This window comes from Scyliorhinus canicula, unplaced genomic scaffold (genome assembly GCF_902713615.1).
Source record: "Scyliorhinus canicula unplaced genomic scaffold, sScyCan1.1, whole genome shotgun sequence".
In the NCBI taxonomy this organism is placed as follows: Eukaryota; Metazoa; Chordata; class Chondrichthyes; order Carcharhiniformes; family Scyliorhinidae; genus Scyliorhinus; species Scyliorhinus canicula.
Genome location: NW_024055493.1, coordinates 963447 through 971289, shown reverse-complemented (window position 1 = coordinate 971289; position 7843 = coordinate 963447).

The window sequence follows — 7843 nt, the reverse complement described above, 5'->3', positions numbered from 1 at the left end:
GAGTATCAGGTCCTGGGAACTTTTATAGCACTTCCCGCAGTCTGGACATTTAAATGGTCTGTCGTCCATGTGAACCCGCTGGTGCATCATCAAGTCAGGTGACCGAGTGAATCCCTTCCCACACTCCCAGCAGATGAATGGTCTCTTCCCAGTGTGAACTAGCTGGTGTCTCAGCAGGTTGGATGACTGAGCGAACCCCTTCCCACACACGGAGCAGTTGAATGGTTTCTCCCTGGTGTGCACTCGCTGGTGTTGCAACAGGCTGGATGATCGAGAGAATCTCTTCCCACAATCGGAGCAAATGAATGACCTCTCCCCAGAGTGTCTGGGATGATGAATTTCCAGTTGCGATGTGGATCTGAATCCCTCCTCACATTCCCATGGTTTTCACCTCACTGTGAACGGTGCTTTTTCCTTCCATGTTCAAAATTCACAGATATTCAGGTTGCAACAAATTGCAACTAATCCAACAAATCAGATCCTGATGTAATGTTTGGTTTGAGTTTCCTGACTGCAAATCTTCCCCTTGTAACACTCTGTCAAATTGATTGAAAACAAAAAAGAGAGTGAGAGAGAACCCACAAAAACACAGGCAGGTTGTAAAATTGACCTAAGTTAATCTGGTCATTTGTGGGGCCAGCACTGGGTAAAAGTGACCATGAAAACTGCTGGATTGTCATTAAAAACCCAACTGCTTCACTAATGTCCTTCAGGAAAGGCAAGCTACTACCTGGCCTTAACCCACCTTTGCAAGAACACAAGAAATAGGAGCAGAAGGAAACCATTCAGCCCGCCGAACCTGCTCTGCCATTGAACACAATTATGGCTGATCTTGGTCTTCCATTCCCCTTTCCTGCCAGCTCCCCAATCTCCTTCACTTCCTGAGAGACCAAAAATCTCACCATTTTAACCTTAAATATATTCAATGATGGAATATCCACAATCCTTTGTGCTAGGGAATTCCATGTGACAAGAAAGACAGAGAGAGAGAGAAAATGAGAGTGAGTCCTGGTGCAGAGACAGAAATTATGAGGGAAAGGGAGAGAGAGAAGGGAGTGGGAGTGACAGGAGCAACGGAGAGGCTTTTTCTCAACCTAAATTGGAATCACAATTTGACAGAATCTCCAAAACCCTTAACCTCCACCACCTGGATGGACTAGGACAGCAGATGGATGTGAACATCACCACCTGCAATTCCTTTCCGATCTTATCTGACATCCAGTGCTGGAAGAGCAGAAATTTCCGCTATTTAAATATTGAGACGATTAAACCCATTCTCTTCCGTCCCCTCGACAAACTCCATCCCTGTTTGTACCTGCCAAATGTCTGAGGCTGAAGAAAACTTTTCACATCCCTGGTAAAATATTGAACCCCTAGATGAGATCCCAAACATATATCCACATTATCATCCAGATCACCTATTTTGTAACGTTTCTCTGAAAAATCTTAATGTTTTATTCTGTTCCAGACACAATATAAATACGAATTATTGTCACAGCTCTGGATACGTATCATTGTTCTGCCCCATAAATAACAATTTGTAACTCAGAGTGAAAAAGTTTGATGGGACATTCTGACATGAAGAAACATTTGTAAAAATGTTGCCCCCAACAATGATGGCGACTGAGCCTGCGCTGTACTCCAATCAAGATGTTAGACGCGCGTGCGCACTACTGCGAGTACACAATTTTTAAAAAGTGTGCGCATGCGCATTTCTCCAAGTGCGAAACCAAGATGGCGGCTGCTTCGGCTTGTCTGTGAGAAAGCTGCAGCCTCCGCTCCGGGCACCGGTAGGTTATTTTTCCAGGTTTTCTGTTTCTATAATATGTTTACGAAGTGTACCGAACGACCGGGCTCATCCCTCCGACCTGCCATTCCGACCTTTACGGATTGTGAATCGGAGCAAGAACCTTCTTCACGTCGCCATTAATCAAACTGCGCATGCTTCACTCAGCCCAGTCCCGCCCCCCCCATTCACTGTAACTGGTTGGAGGACCAGCTACTCCTGATCGGACCTCCGGTCCCGCCCCTCTGCTTCCATTGGTCCGGAGATGCCGTCAATCATTCCCCGGGCATTGTGAGGTATCGGGTGAGAGGTCCATCAGAGTCAGCATGGTTTTGTGAAGCGTAAATCGTGTTTGAATCATTTGCTAAAATTCTAAGAAGATGTTACAAGCCAAGTGGATAATGGGGGTACTGTAGATGTATTTGGACTTCCAGAATACATTTGATAAGGTGCCGCACAAAAGATAATAAACAAGGTGAGATCCCATGAGGTTGTCAGGTAATGTAATATATCATTTTTTCAGTGTCACAAGTAGGCTGACATTAACACTGATGTGGAGATGCCGGCGTTGGACTGGGGTGAGCACAGTAAGAAGTCTTACAACACCAGGTTAAAGTCCAACAGGTTTGTTTCAAACACGAGCTTTCGGAGCACGGCTCCTTCTTCAGGTGAATGGAAAGGCTTGTTCCAGAAATGTTTATATAGACACAGTCAGAGATGCCCCGGAATGCGAGCACCTGCAGGCAATCAAATCATCAAAGATGCAGAGAGAGAGGTAACTCCAGGTTAAAGAGGTGTGAATTGTCCCAAGCCAGTTCAGTCGGTAGGCCTCTGCAAGTCCAGGCTTGTTGGTGGGGGACGAATGTAATGCGACATGAATCCCAGATCCCGGTTGAGTCCGCATTCATGCGTGCGGAACTTAGCTATAAGTTTTTGCTCAGCAATTTTGCGTTGTCGCGTCTCCTGAAGGCCTCCTTGTAGAATGCTGACCCGGAGATCAGAGGCTGAATGTCCTTGACTGCTGAAGTGTTCCCCAACTGGAAGGGAACAGTCCTGCCTGTTGATAGTCGCACGATGCCCGTTTATTCGTTGTCGCAGTGTCTGCATGGTCTCGCCAATGTACCACGCTTCGGGACATCCTTTCCTGCAGCGTATGAGGTAGATTACATTGGTCGAGTCGCACGAGTATGCGCCGCGTACCTGGTGGGTGGTGTTTCCACGTGTAATGGTGGTGTCCATGTCGATGATCTGGCATGTCTTGCAGAGATTACCCTGGCAGGGTTTTGTGGTGTTGTGGTTGCTGTTCTGAAGGCTGGGTAATTTGCTGCAAACAATGGTTTGTTTGAGGTTGCGCGGTTGTTTGAAGGCCAGTAGTGGGGGTGTGGGGATGACCTTGGCAAGATGTCCATCCTCGCTGATGATGTGTTGGAGGCTGCGAAGAAGATGTCGTAGTTTCTCCGCCCCAGGAAAGTACTGGACGACGAAGGGTACTCTGTCAGTGGTGTCCCGTGTTTGTCTTCTGAGGAGGTCGGTGCGGTTTTTTGCTGTGGCGCGGTGGAACTGTCGATCAATGAGTCGAGCGCCATATCCCGTTCGTACGAGGGCATCTTTCAGCATCTGTGACCCTGTGTGAGAACCTCTCTGGCCACATCGAGGGCATCTTAAAACCCATCGTACAAGGTACACCCAGCTTCTGTCGCGACACGACGGACTTCCTACAGAAACTCAGCACCCATGGACCAGTTGAACCAGGAACATTCCTCGTCACAATGGATGTCTCGGCACTCTACACCAGCATCCCCCATGACGACGGCATTGCTGCAACAGCCTCAGTCCTCAACACCGACAACTGCCAATCTCCAGACGCAATTCTGCAACTCATCCGTTTCATTCTAGACCACAACGTCTTCACCTTCGACAACAAATTCTTCATCCAGACGCACGGAACAGCCATGGGGACCAAATTTGCACCTCAATATGCCAACATCTTCATGCACAAGTTTGAACAGGACTTCCTCACCACACAGGACTTTCAACCGATGCTATACACCAGATACATCGATGACATTTTTTTCCTTTGGACCCACGGCGAGACATCACTGAAACGACTACACGATGACATCAATAAGTTCCATCCCACCATCAAACTCACCATGGACTATTCTCCAAATTCAGTTCCATTCTTGGACACACTCGTCTCCATCAAGGACGGTCACCTCAGCACCTCGCTTTACCGCAAGCCCACAGATAATCTCACGATGTTCCACTTCTCCAGCTTTCACCCGAAACACATTAAAGAAGCCATCCCCTATGGACAAGCCCTCCGTATACACAGGATCTGCTCAGACAAGGAGGAGCGCAACAGACACCTACAGATGCTGAAAGATGCCCTCGTACGAACGGGATATGGCGCTCGACTCATTGATCGACAGTTCCACCGCGCCACAGCAAAAAACCGCACCGACCTCCTCAGAAGACAAACACGGGACACCACTGACAGAGTACCCTTCGTCGTCCAGTACTTTCCTGGGGCGGAGAAACTACGACATCTTCTTCGCAGCCTCCAACACATCATCAGCGAGGATGGACATCTTGCCAAGGTCATCCCCACACCCCCACTACTGGCCTTCAAACAACCGCGCAACCTCAAACAAACCATTGTTTGCAGCAAATTACCCAGCCTTCAGAACAGCAACCACAACACCACAAAACCCTGCCAGGGTAATCTCTGCAAGACATGCCAGATCATCGACATGGACACCACCATTACACGTGGAAACACCACCCACCAGGTACGCGGCGCATACTCGTGCGACTCGACCAATGTAATCTACCTCATACGCTGCAGGAAAGGATGTCCCGAAGCGTGGTACATTGGCGAGACCATGCAGACACTGCGACAACGAATAAACGGGCATCGTGCGACTATCAACAGGCAGGACTGTTCCCTTCCAGTTGGGGAACACTTCAGCAGTCAAGGACATTCAGCCTCTGATCTCCGGGTCAGCATTCTACAAGGAGGCCTTCAGGAGACGCGACAACGCAAAATTGCTGAGCAAAAACTTATAGCTAAGTTCCGCACGCATGAATGCGGACTCAACCGGGATCTGGGATTCATGTCGCATTACATTCGTCCCCCACCAACAAGCCTGGACTTGCAGAGGCCTACCGACTGAACTGGCTTGGGACAATTCACACCTCTTTAACCTGGAGTTACCTCTCTCTCTGCATCTTTGATGATTTGATTGCCTGCAGGTGCTCGCATTCCGGGGCATCTCTGACTGTGTCTATATAAACATTTCTGGAACAAGCCTTTCCATTCACCTGAAGAAGGAGCCGTGCTCCGAAAGCTCGTGTTTGAAACAAACCTGTTGGACTTTAACCTGGTGTTGTAAGACTTCTTACTGGACATTAACACTGCAATGGAAGGCAGCACGGTGGCTCAGTAGCCCTGTTGCCTCACGGCGCTGAGGTCCCAGGTTCAATCCCGGCTCTGGGTCACTGTCCGTGTGGAGTTTGCACATTCTCCCCGTGTTTGCGTGGGTTTCGCCCCCACAACCCAAAGAGGCCTACCGACTGAACTGGCTTGGGACAATTCACACCTCTTTAACCTGGAGTTACCTCTCTCTCTGCATCTTTGATGATTTGATTGCCTGCAGGTGCTCGCATTCCGGGGCATCTCTGACTGTGTCTATATAAACATTTCTGGAACAAGCCTTTCCATTCACCTGAAGAAGGAGCCGTGCTCCGAAAGCTCGTGTTTGAAACAAACCTGTTGGACTTTAACCTGGTGTTGTAAGACTTCTTACTGTGCTCACCCCAGTCCAACGCCGGCATCTCCACATCATGTCAACCCAAAGATGTGCAGGGTAGGTGAATTGGCCACTCTAAATTGCCCCTTAATTGGAAAAAATGAATTGAGTACACTAAATTAAAAAAAACACCAATGAAGTTACTGTGAAAATCCCTTAGTCGCCACATTCCGGCGCCTGTTTGGGTGCACAGAGGGAGAATTCAGAATGTCCAATTTGCCTTACAGCACGTCATTTGGGACATATGGAGGATGCCAGAGTGCCCAGAAGAAACCCATGCAGACACGGTGAGAAGGTGCAGACTCCGCACAGACAGTGACTCAAGCCAGAAATCGAACCTGGGTCTCTCATGCTGAGAAGCAACTGTGCTTGCTACTGTGCCATCCTTAAAATAAAGAGTAGGCACCACTGGACTTCGAACGCAGGATCTCCTGTTTACTTGTCAGGCGCTTGAACCAATAATAATATGGCTTGGATAGAGGATTGGCTAACCAACCGACAGTAGAGTGAGGATTAATCTGTCTTTTTCTGGTCGGCAAGCTGTTCGCAGTAGAGTGCCTCAGGGGTTGGTTCTCAGGCCCCACCTATTTACAACCTATATTAATGATTATGGGACAGATAGAATATACAATATCCAAATTTGTAGATAACACTGAAATGGGTGGGAAAACAAGTTGCAGTGGGGAAATAAGAAATAAACTAATAGATTTGCATAGGTTGGGTGAGTGGGCCAAAATTGAATAAAAAGGCAACTTATTATCTAAATGAAGAGAAACTTCAAAATGCTTTTGTACAGCGGGATCTTGGTGTCCTCCCATCCATTCTTCTCACCCACTTCCCAACCCCCTTCCATCCACTGACTCTGTCAACACCTCCTGCTGCCTTGGGAAAGCGGGCAGAATAATCAAATAATCACCCGAGTTATCGTGTGGCACAGTAACACAATGGTTAGCACTGTTGCTTCACGGCGCCAGGGACCTGGGTTTGATTCCCAGCTTGGGTCACTGTCTGTGCAGAGTCTGCACGTTCTCCCCGTGTCTGCGTGGGTTCCTTTAAGGTGCTCCGGTTTTCTGCCACAAGTCCCGAAAGACGTGCTTGTTAGGTGAATTAAACATTCTGAATTCTCCCTCGGTGTAACCGAACTGTTGCCGGAGTGTGGTGACTAAGGGATTTTCACAGTAACTTCATTGCAGTGTTAAGCCTACTTGTGCCACTAATAAAGATTATTATTCTGTTTATTTCAAGGAGGGTGGAGTCTAATAGCAAAGTGGTGTTGCTGCAACTGTACAAGCAGCCAGTGAGGCCACATTTAGAACACTACAGTTTTGATCACCTTCTTCAAGGAACGATGGGGGTCTGCCAAATGCGGAAAGAATTTCTTCTCCCAAACTGGTAAATCTTGGAATTATTTACCCCAGGAAATGTGGAGGCCGAGTCCTTGATCAGTTGCAAGGCTGAGATCGATCTGTTTTTAATCAGTAGGGGAATTAAGGGTTACTGAGGGAAGGTAGGAAAGTGGACTTACTGAGTGTTAGATCAGCCGTGATCTTATTAAATGGTGGAGCAGCTCAAAGGGCTCAATGACTGACTCCTGTTCCTATTTCTTCTGGTCTGTTCTGTTTGTCGGAAAAGATTTCCAGTATCTGTGTGACTGGAGAAGCCCTGAGATATATAAAATCCTTGTTCGACACCACCTGGACAGCTGTGATTTAAAAAAAAAAACCCCTACAAAAGCAGGAAATCTTCAGCATATTGGGCAGCGCCTGTGGAGAGAAACAGAGTTAATGTTTCAGGTCAGCAGGATCTTCCATCAGATCAAGAACAGTGTGTTCCCATTAGGGACAAAGGGGCAATCTGTGTGTGGAGCCAGAGGACATTGGTCAGCTGTTGAACAAATATTTCACATCTGTCTTCACCCAAGAGAATGAGGAGGTAGATATGGAACTCAGACAGAGAGACTGAGGTTCCTGAGCAAATTGAGATAGGGAGTGACATGGTATTGGAGGTGTTGGCAGGCTTAAAAGTGGACGAATCTCCAAGTCTGGATGAACTGTGTCCCAGGATGCTGTGAGAGACAAGGGAGGAGATTGCAGGGGCTCTGACCCAAATTTCTAATTCCTCTCTGGCCACGGAGAGGCGCCAGAGGCCTGGAGATCACCTAATGTGGTCCCACTATTTCAGAACGTTTGTAGAGATAAACTCGAGAACTACAGACTAATGAGTCTCGTGTCAGTGCTAGGGAAAA